Below are 24459 nucleotides of genomic sequence, written 5' to 3' on the forward strand. Positions count from 1 at the left end.
TGACTTCAAACTCTATTACAGAGCTACAGTAATGAAAACAGCTTGATATTGGCACAAAAACAAAGATCTTGACCAATGGAATCAAATCGAAGACCTGGATATTAACCCACAAACCTATGAACACCTGATTTTCCACAATGAAGCTAAAATTATACAGTGGAAGAAAGAAAGCATCTTTAACAAATGGTGCTGGCATAACTGGATGTCAACCTGTAGAAGAATGAAAATAGATCCATATCTATCACCATGCACAAAACTCAAGTCCAAATGGATTAAAGACATCAATATAAATCTGACCATGCTGAACCTGATAGAAGAGAAAGTGGGAAGTAATCTGCAATACATGGGCACAGGAGAACAATTCCTACATATAACCCCAGTAGCACAGACAATAAGAGCAACAATGAATAAATGGGTCCTCATGAAACTGAGAAGCTTCTGTAATGCAAAGGACACTGTCATTAAGACAAAAAGGCAACCTACTGAATTGGACAAGATCTTCAGCAATCCCACATCAGACAAAGGTCTGATCTCCAAAATATATAAAGAACTCAAGAAACTAGACCGTAAAATGCTAATCAATGGGGTACTGAACTGAACAGATAATTCTCAACAGAAGTTCACATGGCCAAAAGACACTTAAGGTCATGCTCAACCTCCTTAGTGGTCAGGGAAATGCAAATCAAAACAACTTTGAGATACCATCTTACACCTGTCAGAATGGCTAAAATCAAAAACACCAAAGATAGCCTATGCTGGAGAGGATGTGGAGTAAGGGGAACACTCATCCATTGCTGGTGGGAATGCAAACTTGTGCAAACCCTTTAGAAATCAGTGTGGCTGTTTCTCAGGAAACTGGGAGTCAACTTACCTCAGGATCCAGCAATTCCACTCTTGGGAATATACCCAAGAGATGCCCTCATACTACAAAAGCATTTGTTCAACTATGTTCATAGCAGCATTATTTGTAATAGCCAGAACCTGGAAACAACCTAGTTGCCCCTCAATAGCAGAATGGATAAAGAAGATGTGGCACATATACACTTTAGAGCTCTACTCAGCAGTAAAAAACAATGACATCTTGAATTTTAATGGATGGAAATAGAAAACATTTTACTGAGTGAGATAACCCAGACCCAAAAAGATGAATATGGTATGTAGTCACTCATAAGTGGACTCTAGCCATAAACAAAGGACATTGAGCCTATATTTTGTGATCATGGAGAAGCTAAATAAGAAGGTGAACCCAAAGAAAAACATATATTTATCCTCCTGGATATTGGAAGCAGACAAAAAGTTGTGAGCATGTGGGTAGGGGAAGGGGAAAGGGGGAGAAAGAAGGGAGAAGGGAAAGATTGGGAAGAGCTTGGGAGAGTGGGAGGGTTGAGATGGAGGAAGGGCAGACATAGGAGCAGGGAAAAAGATATCTTCATTAATGGAGCCATTTTAGGGTTGGCAAGAGACTTGGCTCTAGAGGGGATTCCAGGTATCCACAGGGATGTCCCCAGCTAGGTCCTTGGGCAGCAGAGGAGAGGGTGCCTGAACTGGCCTTGTCCCATAGTCACACTGATGAATATCTCGAATATCACCATAGAACCTTTATCTAGCGATGGATGGAGATAGAGACAGAGACCCACATCAGAACACTGGACTGAGCTCCCAAGGTCCAGTTGATGAGCAGAAGGTGGGAGAAGATGAGCAAGGAAGTCAGGACAGGAAGGGGTTGGTCCACCCATTGAGACAGTGTGTCTGATCTAATGGGAGCTCACCAAATCCAGCTGGACTGGGACTGAAAGAGCATGTGATCAAACCAGACTCTCTGAATGTGGCTCACAATGGGGGCGAAGTGAGAAGCCATTGATAATGGCACTGGAAATTTGTTTCTACTGCATGTACTGGACCCTAGTCTATTTGGATGCATACCTTCCTAGGCCTGGATGGAGGCGGGGGGGGGGGGGGGGGGGTCTTGCACTTCCCACTGGGAAGGGTACCCTGCCCTCTCTTAAGACTGGAGGGGAAGGGAGGAAAGTGAGTGGGGGAGCGGGAGGGGAATGGGAGGTGGGGAGGAAGTGGAAATTTTTGAATGGAAAAATAAAAAAAAGAAAAGAAATCAAAATATCATTTGCAGTATTTTTCAAAGAAAACTTTAACTTTAACAGATGCCAAAGAGATGCAACTGAAATTAACATGAAATGACATGACCATTGTGTTTCAATATGAATGATAGGATATTTAAGCTAGATCCACTTCGGGAATTAAAACAGAATCATCATCACAGCATAACTCCAGTCAACGGGTGCAGGGGAATGAATGCACCCAAAACTTAAGAAGACACGTGCTTAATGCAGTCTGTAAATCCCCAAGAAATGAAGGTGTACAAAACAACACCGATTTATCTCAGAGTCATCTCAGCTCATGGGAACGCCTCTACAGACAATGACCTTTCACTTCTCCAGACCCGGAAAATGGAATGGTTTAAAAACATGAATGAGGGACTTCTGGAAATAAATGGGGATGATAAGGGAGTGTCGGTAGTAAGCAAAAATAAATAAATAAATAAATAAATAAATAAATAAATAAATAAATAAATAAATAAATAAAAGATACATCACTTTGGCAATGAACTCTCAAAAGAGCTTCATTATGGAGTAGAAAAGCAAAGACCGAACACTAAAATCCAATTTTCATGTGAATTCCTGAATTCACAGTAGGTTCTAGAAATTTAACGTGACCCAATCTTTCAGAGGCAAGATGGGGTGGGAATGAGGGTAGACAGTTTCTCAACTAGAAAAAAACAGGGTTTTCTACATCGTTTCATGCACCCCGCGAGTTCTATTTACCAAAAGCAGCCACTAGCTGGGTATGCACTAGGGCCCCAGCTGAGGATCTGAATGCAGTTTTCTGAGCATTGGTCACACCCCCTCCCCTAGAGAAAGCGTGGGAAAATGCCCTAAGACTGCCAGGGCACGCAGTGCTTACCTGTCTGATCCGCTGTACCAGGGAGCTCTTTCCTGCGATGTCCACGCCGAGCAGCTGTACTTCAGAGGAAAGTACCAGCAGGAGCCACTGAAGTGGTAGCAGGAGAACGCGGATCCATGGAGGCTGGGATCGGTGGACGCTGGGATCAGGGGCCGCGCCACTCACCCCGGGCCACGGATGCCAGGGAGAAGGGTCTACCATTCGCGTTGCTCTCGCCTGACCCGGGTCCTGCATCTCGCGCGTGGCCGCGGGCAACCGAGGCAGAGAGGCCGATGCGCGCGACCGCTCCTCAGACGCCCAGACTTCCCTCAACTAAGTTGAGCCCTCACCGGTCGGCTCCCCAGCCTCACCGGCAGCCAAGTCCGAGCAGCTCCGCGCCTGGTCGGTGACCGACGATAGGCGGCCTCTCCTTGGTGGCGTCTGGGAAGAGGTCGAGGCTCAGCGGTGTGGAAGGAGCCCAGAAGCTTAACAGGGGTCTCCTTGACTCCCCCTGCAACAGCCTCGCCCACCCGCGCATGCGCTGCCCTTGGACCTTGAGTAGACAGCTGTGTCACCCCCCACTCCCCCCCCCCCAGCAAACGCCCCCTTCTGGGGGCGGGGCTTCTGAGGAGCTGTTGACAGTTGATATCTTCTGGGGAATGAGAGTCAGTTTGCTTTAAGAACTGGAACCCCTCCAGCAAAGGCTATCATTGGTGTTTTTGATTTTAGCCATTCTGACAGTGTAAGATGGTATCTTCAAGTTGTCTTGATTTGCATTTCGCTAATCGCTAAGAAAGTTGAGCATGACATTAAGTGTCTTTTGGCCATTTGAACTTCTTCTGTTGAGAATCCTCTGTTCAGCTCAGTGCCCCATTTTATAATTGGGTTGATTAGCCTTTTACAGTCCAGTTTCTTGAGTTCTTTATATATTTTGGAGATCAGACCTTTGTCAGTTGCAGGGTTGATGAAGATCTTCTCCTAGTCAGTGGGTTGCCTTTTTGTCTTAGTGACAGTGTCCTTTGCTTTACAGAAGCTTCTCAGTTTCAGGAGGTCCCATTTATTCAATGTTGCCCTTAATGTCTGTGCTGCTGGGGTTATACGTAGGAAGTGGTCTCCTGTGCCCATGTGTTGTAGAGTACTTCCCACTTTCTCTTCTATCAGGTTCAGTGTGTTTGGACTGATATTAATCCATTTGGACTTGAGTTTTGTGCATGGTGATAGATATGGATCTATTTTCATTCTTCTACAGATTGACATCCAGTTATGCCAGCACAATTTGTTGAAGATGCTCTCTTTTTTCCATTGGGAGCCTAGGCAGTTTGGATGCTCACCTTACTGGACCTGGAAGGAGGTGGGAGGTCCTTGGACTTCCCACAGGGCAGGGAACCCTGACTGCTCTTAGGGCTGATGAGGGAGGGGGACTTAATTGGGGGAGGGAGAGGGAAGTGGGAGGCGGTGGTGGGGAGGAGGAAGAAATCTTTAATAAATAAATTAATTAAATAAATAAAAAAACAAATAATCTCCCCCCGAAAGACAAGCCCTGCAAAGCTGCATCCAGTCACTGGGTGTAAGGTTGAGTTCTGCAAAGGATTCCAATAAAGCTACAGTGAAAGGATCATGAGCTCCATAGTCCACAATAAAAGAAAAAAAAGAACTGGAACCCCTTTGGTCAACCATGTCTCAGTGAATGCCCAACTCCAGTCCCAATACTGGCAGTACAAATTGAACCCAGTGAATTATATATTTAAAAAAAAAAGTTGAGAGGGATGGCGTGGGTGAATATGTCCAAAATATGTTATATGCATAAATGAAAGTTTCAAAAAAATTATATAAACACTTCCCCCTCCTCTCAGTGCTGGGACTACTGGATTGAACCTGTGCAAACCTTGTGTTTGCTGCCACAGTCTACATGAGTTCATATGTACATCAGTCCTTCTGTGCCTGGAAGTCACTGTTTCCTTGGATTCATCCATCACCTCGGGCTCTTACAATTTTTCTGCCTCCTCTCCTCATACCTCCCTGAGCCTTGTGGGGAGGGGTTCAATCAAAACATCCCATTTAGGACTCAATGCTCCAGTGTCTGTCACTTTCTACACATTGTGCACTCGGGGGTTTCCCATCTACTAGAAGAAGAAGCTTCTCTGATGTGGATTGGGCAAGGTGCCATTAAGAGACATTTTATTGCTATGTTTCTTTATCAGAATAATAATAGCAGGCATCCCCCAAGACCATGACATACCAGTTTGGGGTTCTAAGTCACTTTGTCGGTGTAGGTCTGAGCTTTATCTCACGGAATCACAGAGTGGCTGGTTGCTCCCATAACATTTGTGCCTCTATTAAACTAGAATGTCTTGCTGTTCTAAGTCACAGGTTTGTAGTTTGGTAATATTGCTGATTACCTTTATCTTTTGGTATCCAGCAGAATAGCTTCTACTACCATGAGGGCTAATCAATAAAGACAAAATTTCTAATTAGGCACTAACTCAGCTATTCTGTATTTAATGATAGAGGTGAATGTTATGTTCAGCAATAGAGCATTCCTATCAGTTTATGGAAAGTAATCACTGGCATTGGAAATAACCTAATATATTTGGGAGTTTCCATGGGGTCTCTTTGGCCAAAAGCTCGGAAAGGTATTGCCCATTTCTGGCACTGGAGGTTTTACTTGGTGGCATAAGATGTCCAGTTGTCTCCGCTGTTATTTGGTAACTCCATATAGATCCCTTTTAAACATGCATGTGTTTTAGGAATCTTCTACAGTAGTAGGTTTCCACGTTGGTTTCTCAAATGTCCTTTAGTGTTAGTTGTCCTCCCCATAGTCCCTCCTTTACCCTTTTCTCCCATCTCCTCCCATTTTAATTCTCCTAGTATCCCTGTCTCTCCACAACAACATATTCTATCTTTTATTCCTTAGGGGAGTCTCTCCTTCCCCAACTCCCTTACTTGGTATCCAACCTCTGTGGTTATCTGGACAATAACTACATATATTGAAAGATTAAAAGCTAACATCTACTTATGAGAAAAACATACAATATCTTTTAGGATCTATGTTACCTCAGCAGAGATAATGTTTTCTAGCTCTATTCATTTACCTGAGAATTTTATGATTTTTAATAGCTGAATAATATTCCATTGTCTAAATGTATCACATTTTCATTATCCATTCATCAATTGGTGGACATCTAGGCTGTTACCAGTTTCTAGCTATGATGAATAGAGCAGCAGTGAATATAAATCAGCAAGTATTTTCATATTTGGGATATATACACAAGAATGGCTTAGCTAGATCTTGAAGTAGATTGGTTTCTAGCTTCCTTGGGAACCACAGTGGCTAGAGAAGGTTTACTCCCACCAGCAATAAATAAGTGTCACCTTTTCTCTACATCATTGACAGCACATGCTCTATTTTATTGATATTGGCCATTCTGGGTGGTATAAGAGGAAATCTCAAAGTCCTTTTAATTTGCATTTCCCTGGTGGCTAAAGATGTTGATCATGTCTTTAAAGGTTTCTCAGCCATTTCTGTTTCGTTTTCTTGAGGGTTCTGTTCTTAGTTCTCTATCCAAAGTTTGAATTAAATTATTTGTTTTCTTGATGTTCAGCTTTTAATTTATATATTTTAGATATTAATTATCCATCAGATGACTAATTGATAGAGATATTTCCCCACTCCATAGGCTGCTGCTTTGCCCAAATGATGATGTCCTTTACCATATAGAAGTTTCTCAGCTTCATGAGGTCCCATTTATTAATCATTGGTCTTAATGCCTCTGCTATCAGTGTTCTGTTCAGAAAGTCTTCCTCTGTGCCAATGACTTCAAGACTATTTCTCCACTTTCTCTTCTGTCAGATTTAGGATATCAGATCTTGTATTTATGTCCTTGATCCATGCAGGCATCCAGTTATACTGGCACCATTTGTTGAAGATGCTGTCTTTTCTCCAGTATATACTACATATTCAACACAATCGCCATCAAAATTCTAATACCATTCTTCATAGAAATTGAAATAAAAATCTCCAACTTTGTATGAAAACACAAAAATTCAGAATATATACAACATTGTTGACTTATTCTTTTTATTAATAATTGCTATTGGTAGAATATCCATTTTATAACATTAATCCTACTGATCAATGAGCATGGGAGATTATTGCATCTTCTGATTTCCTCTTTAATTTTGCCCTTAATTGCCAGTTTTTATTATACAAGTCTTTCACTTTCTTGGTTAGAGTTATCCCAAATTTTCTGTCTTTATCTTAGATGATTTTGAAAAGGCTTTGTAATTCTTCAATCTTATTGATTTTCTTCAGGCTTCAAGAACCAATTGTTTATTGCTGATTTTTTGTAATTTTTTTTGTTTTTAGTTCAGTGATTTAAGCCTTCAGTTTACTTCTTTCCTTCTATTCTTTTAAGATATTAATTAACCTTTTTTTAGAGATTTCAGATGTGCTGCTAAGTTACAAATATGAGAACTCTCTTTTTTTCAGGCAGGCACTCAGTGCTGTGAACTTGCCCCTTCAAACTCCCTTCATTGTGTTCCATAGGTTCGGATAGAGTGTGTTTTCATTTTCATTCAATTCAAAAAATATTTTAGTGTTGATTTTGGTTTTGACCCATTTTTCATTCTGTACTGAGTTTTTCAGTTTTCATGGCTTAGTATACTTTATGCTGTTGTTGGTAGCCAGTTAAAGCCATGGTGGTCAAATATAATACAGAATTTTATTTCAATTTTTTAATATTTGTTGAGACTTTTCCTATGTCCTAGTATGCTATCAATTTTGGTGAATGTTCCATGAGATTCTGAGCAGAAAATATGTTCTTTAGTGTTTGGATGAAATAATCTGTAGACATCTGCTAGTTCCATTTGATTTGTGGCATTAATTAACTCCAGCATTCCCCAGTTTAGTTTTTGTCCATGCTGTCTGGAACTAGCAGAGATCCATCTCTGTTTGTGAGTAGCATGAGCTACATAGTGAGTTCTCAGTCAGTCCGAACTACAGAGGTTATTGGTGTCCTGGGTGTGGATAGCACAGCTTGCTCATGGATACACACTGTATGATGGAATCAGCATCCATAATTTACCCGTGTCGTAAAGGACACCTCCCCCCACAGTGTCCTTTTCGTTTACTTTGATGTAATACCCAATATTCCCTCTTCTATGTTTTGTGCTTTCTTGAAGCTTATCTTTGAGATTTTGGTTTGACTTCCTAAGTTATACATTTCCGGTTTTATTTTGGTTTGTGTTTTCCTTAGTAATTCTTTTTCTACTTGCATGTCTTGAAGTTTTTCTTCATGTTATTCCACTGCTTGTTATCTTTTCAAATACTTCATGAAATGAGTTTTTCATATCCTCTTGAGGATCCTTCATCAAGTTCATATTATCTATTTCTGACACTATTGTCCGAGGTTCAGTTGTATTGCATTTTCAGGATCTGTTGTAGCATGGTTACTGGGTTCTGGTGGAGACATATTGTCTTGGCTATTCATGATTATATTTTTGTACTGGTGTCTCTAGTTGGAATAACTGTGTTTCTATGTGTATTGTCTTTGTTCTGTCATTGTTTTCTTCCCTGGATATGGACTCTCTGGATCTTAGCGAAGTATTATTTTTATGGTATGGTTAGGAGTGCTTCTATGGCCAATGTGTGGCAGAAAGAAACAGATGTGGGCTAGGATAAAAGGCTGAGAGAGGCTTCAGTAACAAGCTAAGTGGATCCTGTTCACTCCTAGAAGTGGGATCCACAGAGTGTTGGAGTGTGGTGGGAAGAGGGGATTCTACATGCAACTTGTAAGACTTATATGAAGAGATGGGGATGGAAAGGCTAGGGACTGGGTCTGAACCAAGAGTTGTAGAGTCCAGTGAATAAAATTGAGAAAGGGGACATGCAAGCAGGTTGTTACCAGGCTGAGCATGAGAACAGAGAGATTGTAGTGGAGGACAGGAAGGATAGTGTGAATAACCTGCTTGAGTCCCTGCCAGTGTGGCCACTGGGGTAGAAAGTGCTTTTATTTATTGGAGGGTGACACTAAGGGAAGGGAATTGATGCTGAGAAGATCCACAGGAAGGAGGGAAGCTGGGTGCTCTGCAAGGTTTGTCAGAGTCCCTAGGTAATGGAGGCCAAGAGGAAGGACATGCCTTTGCTACAGGGTTGGGGAGCAACTGGGGAGACTGAAATGTGGGACAGGATGGAGAGTAAGGACGGACTACCTGCCTCCCAGGATTGTGCGACAACCACATTCCCATCTGGAGAGTAAGGACGGACTACCTGCCTCCCAGGATTGTGTGACAACCACATTCCCATCTGGAGAGTAAGGACGGACTACCTGCCTCCCAGGATTGTGTGACAACCACATTCCCATCTGGAGAGTTTCTACTGGCTTTCAACACAAAATAATAGGGGTGAGGGAGGGAAGGAAATGAAGCAAGGTTCTGCTGAGTCCTCAGTGAATGGAGGAAGAGTGATAGGACAGGTAGGTAGTTTGCTACAGGACAGGGGATGGTACCAGAAGAACTGAAATGGAGGAAAGGAAGGACAGTTAATCTGACCTATCTCCTTTCCAGGTCTGTGAGTACACTGGGTTCCCAGAGAGACAGTGTTTGTATGTGTTCACATTTGAGATGAAGGAAAGGCAATTGTCTAGACGTAGGGGGAAGAGGGTGGGAGAGTCCTCAGGAAAGAGGAAAAATGGGCTTGTTGCAAGGTTTGTCATATTCTCCAGGGAAATCCACCACTGCTCTTCTATCAGTAGTTCAGTCTAGATACTGTGGGAGTGGGCAAAATGGATGATGCCATCCTGAAGATCAAATGACTTCTGAGAACTTTCCTAAGAGTAGCTGTGTGTGCTTGTGACTCCAGGCCAACTCTCAGGTAGATATGATGAATGCATAAAAACATCATATTGGCATTGTCAACAAGATCTCACTGCAATGGAAAGAATATTGTCATTTTGCAACTGAAAGCTCAAAGAGACCCAAAAATGCCTGTTCTTGGGTGTCATTGCTCTCAAGGACAAATATTGGCTTAAGGATCTGTCACCAGGAAAAGCAGGAGTGGCGAGATGAATGACCTGGAAATTCTATGACAAGGGAATACATCAGTAAACACAGCTCCAGATATAAGGGATACAACACACACGTGACCACATCATATATACATATTTATATATGAAAACTTCATGTATATGAATTTATATATAAAAGATTGTATATAATCTATGCTATATTTATATAGAAGAAACAGAAGACTCACTAGTGTGTACAAACACCATTCTTGTTATCTCAGCACTAGGACCTACTTGATATGACATATTGCTGTTTTATGTGTCTGCGTCCCTCACAGGTCAGAGAACCCTTAAGCACAGACCTCACTGCTTAAAGATGCAACCAGCAGATGGTAGTCGACCTCAGCTACTGGAGGGTAGGCAGAGGACTCACTTCCTTGTATGCTGGTTGTGCAGGCTTAGGGCAGAAGCACAGCCTCTTCCCCAGAGACTGAGTTGATGACAAGAGGTAGAATTGTTACTGAGAAAGAGCAACACCCTTAGCTGTAGTTAACCTGCTAGTCACAACTGTACCCAGGGTCTTAGTTTAATTGGAACACATGTTCCTACTTTATTCATGTTTCTGTGGCTGCAGCTGGATGATGAGTTAAGATTTTAGGGCCACAGAATACCCAGTGAGTATTTCTGAGACAACCAGGAGGACTTCTATTTTTGTCATTTATATCATAGAAAAAGAATCCAGAATAGTGATGACCTGACAATCCTTTTTTTCCATCTTTCTAAATAGGGGTGAGCCATGGCCAGCAGGTGGAACAGCATCCTTCTACCCTGAGAGTCCAGGATGGAGCCAGCACTGCCATCAACTGCACATATGTAGATACTGTCTCATCCTACTTTCCTTGGTATAAACAAGGACATGGAAAGCATCCTAAGCTCATTATAGACAGTGGTTCAAATATGGAAAGAAAGCAGGATGAAAGACTGATAATTTTATTGGCTAAGAAAGCCAACCACTTCTCCATGCACATCACAGACACCCAGCCTGGAGACTCTGCCATGTACTTCTATGTTGCAAGGGCACACTGCTCCCCAGGCACCTGCAGCCACTCCTCAAACCTGTCACAGGGTCTGGAGCCCCATCAACATCCTGTACCACAGGCCTTCCAGTACAGCATATGCCAGTTGTTAGTAGGTCAGTGCCAACTATAGTGCAGACATTAAAAACACAAAATAATAAAGTTAGCTTCAAGTCACTCAATACAATTTAGGATAGTTTATTCTGTTTTTAAAAATTGAAATACAATTTCATCATTCCCTTTCTGTGGTTTCAGCACATGGTGATTGTCACAGAGAACCAGAATACACTGCACTGCAGAGAAGAACAGATTATAGCACACTCACCCACAGATGGGACATCTACATTACACACTTTCCTCCCAAGAACAGAGGCCACTGAGGAAGGAGGGGTGGAAAGAATGTCAGAGACATAGACGGGGATGGCCACAAAGAGACAGTGTTATCTGGACACAGCAGGGCAGCTGCACATATGAACTCACGGAGGTTGAGAGCACAGATAAGACTTGCAAGGATCAGGACAGACAGAGTTCCAGCAAGCAGAAGGAGAGTGGGCATTCTCACCCTTAGTTAAGGAGCTATGGACAGTTGGTAGCTGCTGGGAGAAGGATTCAGGTTTCTTTATTGGTGAGGCCTTGATTGCATTGACTATGCTCCACTGAAGGTCACACATCCAAGAGAATATGTCTGGACAGCTTGTAAAGCAAAACTTGAGTTATTTCCTTTTAAAAGTGTGGGGGGGGGGGAACTGGGTTGGTAGGAAGAGTAGATGGATCTGGTAGGAGTGTAGGGGGCAGGTGGATATAATCAAAATCTTTTCATAACATTTCCTAAGAACTAATTAATGAGAAAAAGAAAAATTTTAGGTGTCACGGCCACCCTCGGTCAGCAAGGATGACGCGACCACCGGAGCTCTTCTCACTGCAGTTTATTCCAAGACTTTATTCACTTTCTCTCTTACTTTTCCTCTCTTTCCTTGACCTCTCTCCTTTTTTCCTCTCTCTCCGGGCAAACCTCTCCCAGCCCTTAAGTAGGCATGGGCTGCCAACCCCAAACTGCCAGGTGGGCACTGCCCATAGGCCCACGCATGTGCAAGCAGCTGGCAATCATTGCGTGATCATAGCATAGGTCAGACTTTAGCCATAGGAGCTGATTATACATCTCCATCAGTTGTGATTCCACACAGCTCGCTACATTTAGGAGCTATGTGGATGTGTGTATGTATGTGTATGTATATCGATAGATAAATTTTATGTATGTTCATCACAATAAATATCATAGAATACATATGGTTCAGTAACACCAGCGATTGCAATCATTCACTGTGGACATGAGACCTGCCACCTTTGGGTGAGGCTTCAAGTTTATTCACAATGTGCTGTGCAGACATCTGTGTGCACTTTGAAGGGAAATCAGCAGAGGGCACTGCCTCTTCAGATGTGGTTAACATCTCATCCAGGTGGTAGCTTCACTTGACAGACTGTCACGGCGCAGACGGAGTTTCTTCTTTGAGAGTGAGAAGCTTCAATAAGGTCCTGGGGAGATTTGCCCTGTGAGTTTGGTGAACTCAAGAAGCAAGTGTTATTGACTTCTGCGAACATGCTTCCTGACACCTGCTCTTTCCTGGTGCTCCTGTTAATGCTCAGTAAGTTACATTTACCCTAAGTGGTGCTGACGTCATTCTCTTACAACTGTGGACGTCCTTACCTTCTTCCTCATAGAAAAGTGATTAATCCTTATTTATTTAATATTTATTTATTTATTTATTTATTTATTTATTTATTTTCAGGGAGGAGCAATGGAGACTCTGTGACCCAGACAGAAGGCCTGGTTACTGTCACAGAGGGGTTGTCTGTGAAGCTGAACTGTACCTATCAGACTACTGATTCAGCCTCTTTCCTTTTCTGGTATGTGCAATATGTCCAAGCCCCTTGACGACGAGAGGACAGAGCACCAAGGGTTCCACGCCACTCTCCATGAGAGCAGCAGCTCCTTCCCCAGGCAGAGGGCCTCCTCCAGCTGTGGGACTCTACCCTGTACTACTGTGCTCTGAGTGACACAGAGAGGGAGACAGCAGGGGAAGCTGCACACAAACCAAGAGGGCAGAAGGGCTGAGGGGAGTGGCCCTGTGAGGGAGGGCTGTGTGCCTTCTCTAAGTGGGGTTTACTCAGTCTCCTAAAATAGCGGCAACAAATTTCATATCAAAGTCCTAGAAAACTTGGAATTCGTGGCTACTCTGACAGGATAGGATGGAAGTCATTGCTAGAGACAACTCAGGCTTTGTTCCACAGAAATACTGTTCTCTCCCTAAGTGGAGGACCTCTCATAGAAAACATCTCCAGGAAAATTCTGACAGGATTTATCTCTACCAAGATGTCTTACAAAACTTAGTGATTGATATTCTCCAGCAGTCTTCTGTTATTTCTCTGCAAATTTATGTCCACATGACAAATACAGACTCCAGTCTTTAAACATCTGCTTCAGTCTCAGTCCACAAGATATTTAGTTTCTTCCTCTCTTTGGTCCATGTTACAGGTGGTTCAACCTAACTTCTGGCCTCAGTTATTTTTCTGTTGCTGTGAAGAGACACCATGACCAAGATAACTTATAAAAGAGATCATTTAAGTGAGTTGTTTTTCTATGTATGTGAAAAAAGTCTTGATTTTTTCCATATATCACATGAATTAATATTGTAAAAATGGCTATTCTACCCAAATCAGTATGTAGATATGATGCAATCACAATAAGAATTCCTGGTAAAGTGATTTCCCTTTTCTACTCCAACAGTATTAGTACTTAAGGCCTTGCGTTGAGCTAATTGATCAATTTTTAATTAATATCCTTTAGGGTGGCAAAGATATAACTTACTCTACTACTTATTTTTTTCATCGCCATTTACTGAAGGTATCTTTCACCATTGCATTGTTGTAGTTATTTTGTGTCCTCAAGAATAATTCCAGGGGGCTGGAGAGATGGCTCAGCAGTTAAGAGCACTGACTGTTCTTCCAGGGGACCTGGGTTCAATTCCCAGCACCCACATGGCAGCTCACATCTGTCTATAACTCCCAGAACAGACAAACATGCAAGCAAAACATCAATACACATAAAATAATGAATAAATTTTTTAAAAACAAATAATTCCATTGGTCTGTGTGTCTTTTTCATTAATGTAAAATGTCGTTTTGCTCCCATGACGCTGTCCTATAAATAGATATCAGAAACTGTGATATCTCCTAACTTACTATTTCTACTTAGGAATAGCTTTGACAATTCTGAGTATTTTCTAATTCCATATGTTTTTAATGCTTTTATATCCCTGTAAATTATATAAAGTACTGGGATTTTAATATTGATATTATTAAATCTTCAGATTGTTTCCAGTAGAATATCCATTACACAAAATTAAAAGCAAACAAACAAAATTCTTGTGAAGAAAGATGTTGTGTGACCCAAAATCACACAGTATACCATTTAGTCCATACATGTCTTCTGATAAGACTTCCTTGCCTCTGGTTTCTCTACACTATAGATCATGGACGTTCACTTATCCCCTTCTTGAAATCCTATTGATGTCTTGTGTCATGGAGATCCTCAGCTTTGGATCTGTACATCTGGGTCTTTCACACACTCCAGCAGTACCGAGATGAAGAGGGTGGTAACTCATAGGTTCTGTGCTTAGGTGGTAGCAGTTTGGATAGCTCACCACCCAGCCCAGCTCTCCAGCACTGCCCCAGCTAGTTCTCCCAATGCAGCAGGCAGAATGGACAGAAGTCAATTCTCCTCCTCCCATGCCCTCACATCTCACTTACCTTCACTCTGACCACAGGGGAGAGCTCTAATGTTTTCCCCTGGGGAGGTGCTGAGTCCACAATCCCAATTTCTGCCATTGGTGAGACCTTCTGTTCTCATGGCCCAGAGGCCAACTCTCCCACCAGCTACAGGTGCATATGCTCAGGTGGGGCAGACATCTTTCCCTCACCTTTGCTGACACAAGGTAGATGAAGTGGGGTGGACTCGGTTCTGCTGCTCTCACACCCTCGGGGCCAGCTCACCTGCATCACCACTCTATTCTACAACACTCTATTGTGCTGCTCAGTTCAGGTGCAGGACCCACTCTCCCGAGCGCCACAGTCGGTGAGGAGCAGGTTAAGTAAATCTTTGTTAACGTATCCTGCTTCAGTGGTAACCGGACACATTGATATCAACATGACCAAGGCTATGGCAGCACACTGGGTCCAGACATGGCCTTTAGCAGCAGTCTAGACCTGGATGTCACCAGGGCCCTGGTTGACAGTGCAGGTCAATCAGATTGGTATGGACCCAGGAGCGCCATGTCCCCAGGATGTGGTCCTATTCCAGATGTCTGCCCTGTCTTTGATGACAACAGGAGCATGAGACATCAACGCAGACTCTGACTGAAGCAGAGACATTGACCCAGATGGATGTGAGATTCTACTCTGTATGCAGTATATATGTTTTATTACCATTGGTTAATAAAGAACCTGCTTTGGCCTATGGCGGGGCAGAATAAAGCCAAGTGGGAAATCCAAACAGAGAGAGAGAGAGAGAGCAGGCGGAGTCAAGGAGAAACCATATAGCTGCTGAAGTGGAAAGAACCTGGGTAAGCCACAGACTCATGGTGATATACAGATTAATAGAAAAGAGCTAAGAGAAATGTGCCTAAGCTATTGGGTGAACAATGTTGCAATCAATTTAGTTTCTGTGTGATTGTACGGGTCTGGACAGCCAGGAATGAAAGACTCTGGGTTTTTCTCTTACTAACAGGCTTGGAATTGGAGAGGGACTGAGCCAGAGTCCAACTTCAAAACCAGCTCTACATATTTATAAAGAAATGTTTAATAAGACATATATATTAAAAAAATTAATACTTACAAAATGTGTCCATCCATCAGTAATTAAATATTCAGGGTCCCTTAATTTCTTTGAAGATGAGTATTTTCCTGTGGAGATAAGAAAAGAACCCTGCCCCCAACCTATCTGCATTTCTTACCATCAGTATGCTCGCCATCCTTGTGAATGAATTGTTATTTATCTTTTCCAAGTGGCTTCTCTTCTTCAAACCGAACCTTTATTAATTTTGATGGTATCCACAATTTTTCCTCACCTGTGGAGATAAGAGCAAAACCCCTTCCCCAACGCAACACATCTCCTGGCTTCCATTGTGAGGTCAGCACATCCTTGAAATAAACTGGTTGATTTAGTTCAGTAGACTTTTCCATTATCCAATGTCTTTCTGCAGCCGTTGTTCCCTTCTCATTAGCGTTGAGAAAATTCAAGGTTAACAAAGCATTATGTAACCTATTTCTGGGGGTGTTCTCCACCCCTTTCTGTTTGTTCAACATATCCTTTATAGTTCAATTTGATCTTTCTATGACTGCTTGACCTGTGGGATTGTATGGTATACCTGTAACATGCTTGATATTGTAATAATCAAAAAACCGTTTCATTTTCCTAGAGACATAAGCAGGACCATTATCCGTCTTTATTTGTGTAGGAATACCCATGATAGCCATGACTTCTAATAAATGAGTGATTACTGAATCCGCTTTTTCTGAACTTAAAGCAGTTGCCCACTGAAAGCCTGAATAAGTGTCAATAGTGTGATGAACATATTTTAATTTGCCAAATTCTGCAAAGTGGAACACATCCATCTGCCAGATTTCATTCCTTTGGGTGCCCTTTGGATTAGCCCCTGCAGGCAGTGGCGTTTGGTTATAGAAAGAGCAAGTAGGGCATTTCTTTACAATCTCCTTAGCTTGTTGCCATGTAATAGAAAACTCTTTCTTCAAACCTTTGCTATTAACATGATGTTTTTATGAAATTCAGAGGCTTGTAGCACACTACCAATCAATGATTGATCAATTTCTGCATTACCTTGTGCTAGAGGACCTGGCAGACCCGTATGGGATCGGATGTGTGTTATGTACATAGGGCAAAGCCTGTTCCTGATCAAATCTTGAACCTGGAGAAACAATGAGGTTAGTTCTGTATCATCAGGTATAAATTCAGCAGTTTCAATATGTAAAATAACTCTTTCTGCGTATTATGAATCAGTAACTATATTAATAGGTTCTTTAAAATCCCTTAGCACCATAAGAATGGCATATAATTCTGCCTTCTGGACAGAATCATAAAGACTTTGTTCCACCTTACCCAAGTCTTCTGATTTGTAACCTGCCTTCCCTGATTTATTGGCATCAGTATAGAATGTATGGGCTCCAGTTATTGGAGCATCACGGATGATTTGAGGAAGAATCCAAGAAGTTCTCTTTATGAAGTTAAGCCTCTTGCTTTTTGGATAGTTGTTATTAATGTCTCCCAAAAAATTAGCACAAGCTCTTTGCCATGGTTCATTATCTTCCCATAATTTCTTTAGTTCATCAGCAGTGAAAGGCACTATAATTTCTGCTGAGTCTATGCCTGCTAGTTGATGAAGTCTCAGCTTGCCTTTTATAATTAACTATAATTAACTCAGAGACTTTTTCCACATAAGTTTTCAGTTTCTTACTTGGTTTATGTGGTAAAAAGATCCATTCCAAGATAATATCATCTCTCTGCATTAAAATTCCTGTAGGAGAAATTTTTGATGGTAGTATGACAAGAATACAATCGAGCTCTGGATTCACCCTGTCCACATGTTCCTGTTGTAATTTTTCCTCAATCATTGTCAATTCCTTTTCTGCTTCAGCTGTTAATTCTCTGGGACTGTTTAAATCTTTATCACCATCCAAGGTTTTGTTCAAATGAATTATTAGATCAGGTGTTATCCCAATAGCTGGTCGTAGACTGGAAATGTCTCCTAACAGTCTTTGAAAGTCATTAAGAGTCCGTAGGCGGTCTCTCCTAATTTGTGCCTTTTGTGTCCTAATTTTTTGCAAACCTATTTTATAACCTAAATAATTAACAGAATCTCCCTTCCGAATCTTTTCAGGAGCAATTTGCAATCCCCATTTAGGTAAAACATATCTTTATTTCTTCGAATAGTCTGTTCAAGGTATCCATGTTTGAATCGGATAACAAAATGTCGTCCATGTAATAGTATACTATAGATTTGGGAAATTTCTTGTGTATTATTTGCAATGGTTGGTTCACAAAATATTGGCACAGGGAGGGGCTATTTAACATACCCTGGGGGAGGACGGCCCAGTGGTACCTCCTCGAAGGTTGAGAATTGTTATAAGTAGGCACTGTGAAGGCAAATTTTTCTCTATCTTCTTTTTGTAAAGGTATAGTAAAAAAACAATCCTTTAAATCAATAACTATGAGAGGCCATCCTTTTGGTAATAAAGAGGGCAAAGGAATTCCAGATTGCAGAGGGCCCATAGGTTGAATAACCTTGTTAATGGCCCTGAGATCTGTCACCATTCTCCATTTACCTGATTTTTTCTTAACCACAAATACAGGAGAATTCCAAGGGCTGGTAGATTCTTCTATATGTCCAGCATCTAATTGTTCTTGTACCAGCTGTTCTAAAGCCTGTAACTTTTCCTCAGCTAAAGGTCATTGCTTTGTCCATATTGGTTTCTCAGTCAACCATTTTAGAGGCAAGGCTGTTGGTACCTCTGAAGGGACATCAATTGCTTGTTCTTGTACAGCCCGAATGGCCAGTTTTCTCCGTTTGTAATATCTTTTAATATTATTCTCAGAAATATAGGCTCTAGAAGTAGCAGGAATGTTAATTTGGGTATTCCATTTTTGTAATAGGTCACGACCCCGAGAGCGGCCACCATTTACACCAGACAAGGCCCTCACTATCAGTTTCTGCCCAGATGTCACTCTAGGCCTGGATATCAGCACAGTACTCTAAGACACACATGCCCCCTATGGGGGCACATCCCTTTAACACCAACATGGTCACAGGTGGTCACCTAGTCTGCAGGTGATTGCAAGGGCCTCACTGGTAAGAGGAATCATGGATACCAAAAAGAATCCCCACATCTGTGTCAGGGCCATAGACTGGATATGGCCCTAGGCAGCAGCCCCGGCAAGGACATTATCATGGTCCCTGGTGGCAAGCAGGCCATGAATTTCTTTCATAGTCCCTTAGTAAATGTTCTCATTTCCAACGAAGCTTTACAGAAATACTATTGTGCTTCTCATTAATTTGGCATGCATGATTATTTCATGAAATGTGTAAACAGCAAGATATATTTTAAGGATGGATAAATATATAACTACAAGGATACAGTATGGATACTTTTTCCACCATGCAATGGATATCCAAGCTGGCAACACCATCCACATTCACATCCCGGTGTAGCCCTGACTGACTGTGAACTCACTATGCAGCCCAAGTTGGGCACTCAAGAGTTATGGTCTTGCAGGTAGTTCTGGGGCTACTAGAGTGAGACGCCACACCCAACCAAAGAAATTGGTTCTAAAAGAGAAGAGTTGGAAATCACTTTTGTATTAATAAAAGTAGACATTTTATTCAATAGGGGCTTAAAGAGGGCAGTCAATATAAATAGTGAATATCCTTCAAAAATACCAAAATACAAAAAAATCCAAAGAAAAAACAAATAAATAGCAGAACATCAAACCATAACAAAGAAAACCAACAAAAGCAAACAAAATTCAACCAAAAATGAAACAAAAAAATATGCAATCAGCATTCTCTTTCTGCAGATTTAGCAGCACAGACCTACACTGTCACTGGACATGTTTGGAATGGTAGGAAGGCTGTTGCCAATTGTAAAAAGCATTTTCAAAGATAGTATAGCCAGGTTTCCTTGAAGATTTGTGAGTCAAGGCCTCACCATCAGTAAGTTTGAGACATGTTTCAAGAGCATTCTTTGTAGCCCTTTTGGGCAGTTTTTGATGGATATACTTGGAGATGGATCACGTGGAGGTCAGCTGGTATTCGCCTCATTGGTAAGTCCACGGATATAAGGGGGTATCTTCTGAGGAGGAGGCCTTGATCTGTGGGTGTAGAATGTCATGGGTTAGAGGCATCTTTGACTTCTTGGGTCTCCTCAGCTCTCTCAAGATCTGCTGTGTGAGAAGGAAAAGAAATCAGACAAATAAGGAGCCTGGCTGGGACACCAGCTAGAAACCAATCAGGCTCCATTCATACTGGAAGCCAAGGTCGAGAACTCCCAGTCCCCCCAATGCCAACTTTGCTGGGGATGGGATGAAATGGTGGCTCACTTGCCTGTGAGATTTAGACCTGCTGCGGCAGCTTTGTCTGCAGAAGGCTCTCATCCTGGGCTGTGACCACCTCACATTGGAGATTCTCTGACCTAGAGGAGGAAGGCAGTTAGGGGAAAAGCCTGGAAGGAACCTGCTCTGTCATCTGTTGATCTGAATCAGCTCTGTTCAGCTGGACAATCCAACATGACTTTTCAACTGATGGTGTTCCCCAAGGGAGAAGGGTCAGAGTTCACCTGGGCTTGGATTTTTTTCTCAGCTTTTAGAATGTGCTTGAAGATGAACTGAGAACTACACTGTGCTAAGCAAGAAAATACAGCACATTTCTCCAGTTGTATAGACTTTGGAAAAAAGAACAGTGTAGCAATGTCTGCGTAACGATTCAAGACAGATATGAATGGCCTTGATTAGATACCACGTGAGTGTGAGCAACCTGGTGAACTCAATGTAGACTCACTAAAGCTGATGTTCTGGAAGGAAAGTAAAGTGGCAGGAGCACACACTATCTTCCATAACTAACCTTCGTCCTCATAGGTTTAGGACTATCAGAGGTTGAATTTTGTGGAGAAATGAAGTAACAGATGCTAAGAAGATACAAGAGAGCTCAGAAGGAAATAAGGTAAAAACAATGCCCAGAAAAACTAAAAATCAGTGTTTCCTGGTGAAGTTCTTGTTGACTGGACCAGCATAATACCCTAAGGTGTTCTTTCCCTGGCTGTAACTGAGAAACATCCAGAAAGTGAGAATCCCAAAAAGGACAGAGATCCAGGTACAGGTGACCTACTTGGTTCTAACTGCTCCTCCCAGCTGGGCTCTTACCTCATCTCAGCCACACTGATGTGATGCTGCAGCTTTTCTGCAAAGTCCCTTTTCTGGGTGGCCAGCTTCTCCTGCTTCAGCAGGTTCTTTAGTCTTTCATCCAGGCTTTCTTGCTCCTGTTCATTAGAAGATTATGTTCTTAGAGGAGGGTTGCTCACTCATGTATATACATGAATTCATGAACACAAACAAATGCATGTATGTACATAGAAGCACACTGTAATGCAGTAACGTGTTCAGTTTACCAGTTAGTGATAATGTAAGGAAAAATCACCAGGGAAACTGTTGAGAAGAACATTAATTTTTGTTGTATAAGAGAAACACATGGGCATGAGAGAGCAGCAGCTCAGTCATTCAAATGTCCATCCCGTCAATCTAATTCACAGGCAGGTGGAGCTCTGGAGTCCTGGCTCCTTAGCCAACCCTGTTCAGAAAGTTTCCCAGGCTGTGGAGAACAGGAATGTTCCTCAGCACAGGACCACTGGATGCTAGTGGACCTGCCCTCTGGTCCTGTTAACTTACCAGTGACCCCCAAGGTGAGCAACTTCCTCCAAAAGAAGCTCCCTTTGCCACAGGCTGCCTCACTTCAGACCCAAGGCAATGAGCTCAGGAAACCAGAAAATTGACAGCCAGGAGTCAAAATCAACAATTCCTCCCTGTGAGGTGGTTGTGTCAGGAATTTCTTTGAGTAACACTGACTAAGTCAACAAAGGTGGAAAGAAAATGATAGCAGGCAATGCAGATGAGGACAAAGCAGGGGAGAGAGAAGACACAGAGGGCCACCTGACCATTGAGTGTGCGGTCACCATTCACCCAGAGCAGGGAAGGGACACAAATCATTAGCAGGCCTGTCCTGTCCCTCAGACACCTTGATTTACCACAGTGACCCCCTCCTCACCTCCCTGTACTGCATTCCTCTCATGTGACCCCTGCAAAGGAAATGAGCCACAGGCTGCTGACCTCATCAATGAAAGCTCTGTTCTATTCCCTAATCAGCTCCCATATGACATGTAGCTGTGTGGTATGTAACTGATCCATCTCCCTCAGTGGACTTCTAGCAGGGCGTTTGCCTTCCAATCTCCAGTTCCTTGCAAGAGAATAACTCTCCAGAGACTTGTGAATGATCACAGATATGAACAATTGGGTGGTAGTAGGTGGTCGTCTGGATGGGTGGGTGGATGGTTACACGGCTGTCTCTCTGTTTATGCTTGGACTGATAGGCAGCGTGCCCCCACTCCCTCAGCCTACCTGGTGCTTCTCGGCACAGGGGTCACAGATCTTCTCACGGAGCTCCTTCAAGAGCTTCTTCACCTCCTCACAGGACTCTTGCAGTGCAATCTGCTCCTCCCACAGCTTTTTCTTCTCGGCTCTCAATACATGTATGCTATTCTTCAGCTCAGGCAATTCTCGTCCGATCTGGCTGTGAAGGTAACTGAACCACCATCCAAAGATGGTGAATCCCATCCACCCTCCATTTGCCATCCCTAGTACCACAAGCCCTGCAAAGCTGCACACCCCAGACAACGCCAAACTGGAGCTCACAGTAGCCTAAGATCACTCAGAGGCAGGCGAAATCCAGAGAAAAACCAAATTCCAGAAAGATTCAAGCTACTGAAAACCCTGGCACCAAAACAGATACTGTGTGCCTGAGAACAGGGTGTAGCCCACACCTTTTCTGAACTCTTCATGGTATTGGGGAAGCATCAACATGTAGAGGGCAAACAATCACTCAAGAAGGGCAGAAGTCCCAACAGGACTTCTGTCTGCAGGTCCCATGGAAACCAGATCTGCAAAACCACTGCCAGAGCACCAGAGGCCCTGGGCTTCATGACACTCCCTTTTGGTGCAAATCATTTTTCTATCCAGGGGCTCCTATTTAGGACATCACTGGGAGAGGCTCATTGTCTTTCACACTCAGCAAAACTGAGTCCAAGAGGCACAAGTTCAAGTGCTACAAGTCAGGCTTCTTGGTAAGAGGCAGTCGGGCTAGAACCAGAACCCTCTCTTTGGGTCAAAGACAAAGAGGGTAGAATCAGTCTCTCCAAAGCTGTGTCAGGCACTTACCTGTAGGTTTTGTTCTCCTTTCTCAGCCGCTTGCACTTCTTCAAGGCATCACTGATCTCCATGGGCCATTTCTGCAGGTCCGACATCACCTGCTTATGCTCATTTTCCCGCATCTCAAGAGAATTCATCCTGTGGCAGGGCATGGCCCCAGGAGAAAAGACCTCCATGAACATAGGACTCAAGGATCACAAGAAATCAGACTGTGTCCTGGACTGCCCCTGCTCAGTGGATGCCACAGCCTGGCACCTATACACTGGGGCCTCCTAGTGCTATTTAACTTACTATCCTGTGCCCCACCAGAAGAGGCAGGGTGTCCAAAGGGAGTTATCCAGGGCTACATGAGCACCCTCAGTGATCTCGGAGCTACAGATGAGCTCTCTAAGAATTTCCCATGAATCACATATCTGGGCCCTCCAGGAACTTATGACGACATTTCTCCTGAATTCAGAGCATGGATTCTCATCCACAGGTACCTATTGCTACACAGAAGGCCAGAACACATGATCAGTATTTCCAGGGAGGAGACCTAACTTCAGGATGGCTTTGTAAACTCCACAAGGAATTCCAATGTTGCACCAAGGATACCACAGTAGCAAAGAGTTGTGCTACTCAAAGTGTGGCTCCCAGGCTTCAGCACTGGCACCCCTGGGAAACTGTGAGAATGGCAAAACCTCAGTCTCTGCCAAAGACCCCAGGCTCCCAGAAGTACACACACCCCACATGTTCTCTCTCCCCACCCACCCACACCTACAATCAGGTTGCCCATGAAGTGCAGGGAGGTGTCACGGACTCAGATTATAAAGAACAAGACCAGAGAGGAGTAGTGATGAACTCTGGGCCTTCCAGAAACACACTAATATAGACGGATGGGACCCTCAGCTGCTGCCAGAAACTTTCAACACACAGTCATCTGCTGGTCAAGTAGAAAAACTCACCACAAACTCACAGGACCTAGCCTGCCAAGGTCTCTTTTAAGGCATGTTGAAAGCTGACACACTGCTGTCCCTATCCCCGGAGTGTGATTCAGGTCACAGGCTCTGTTTTTCATTTGGAGGAAGCAGAATAGCCTGTGTCCTCATCTCATAGCTACCCAGGTTGCAAATTCTGACTCTCTGAAGCATTCAGGAAAATTGGTTCAGGCACCAGGACCTCCTGAGGTTCAGCCTCCTGTTCCTCAGGAAATCTTGGCTTGACACTGTGGGATCAAGTTGGTCAGCAGAGAACTGAGCGTAAACAGCTACCTGTTGTTCAAATTCTTGTAGTAATAATTGGTCATGAAGCCACACAGCTCAATTTGTTCGTATTTTATACTCTGTATCTGAATGGTGAGATCCTCCACCTCTTTCATCTCCTGCTCCTGCTCAGTGAAGGT

The 24459-nt window shown here is 42.9% G+C and overlaps 1 protein-coding gene across 3 annotated transcripts in view; it reads right to left on the reverse strand.

Moving 5' to 3' along the window:
* The window catches only part of LOC142835563 (uncharacterized), a 90861-nt gene extending 87330 nt beyond the window's left edge, over window positions 1-3531 (reverse strand). The window contains exon 1 of one of the 3 annotated variants that reach the window (XM_075949116.1): window positions 2980-3531. The gene's annotated coding sequence lies outside the window, so the exon portion shown is untranslated. The remainder of the gene's footprint in view (window positions 1-2979) is intronic. The other 2 variants (XM_075949117.1, XM_075949115.1) reach the window with 2 other exon arrangements.
* Window positions 3532-24459: the final 20928 nt, after the last annotated feature.

Source organism: Microtus pennsylvanicus, chromosome 15 (assembly GCF_037038515.1).
Source record: "Microtus pennsylvanicus isolate mMicPen1 chromosome 15, mMicPen1.hap1, whole genome shotgun sequence".
NCBI classification, from domain to species: Eukaryota; Metazoa; Chordata; class Mammalia; order Rodentia; family Cricetidae; genus Microtus; species Microtus pennsylvanicus.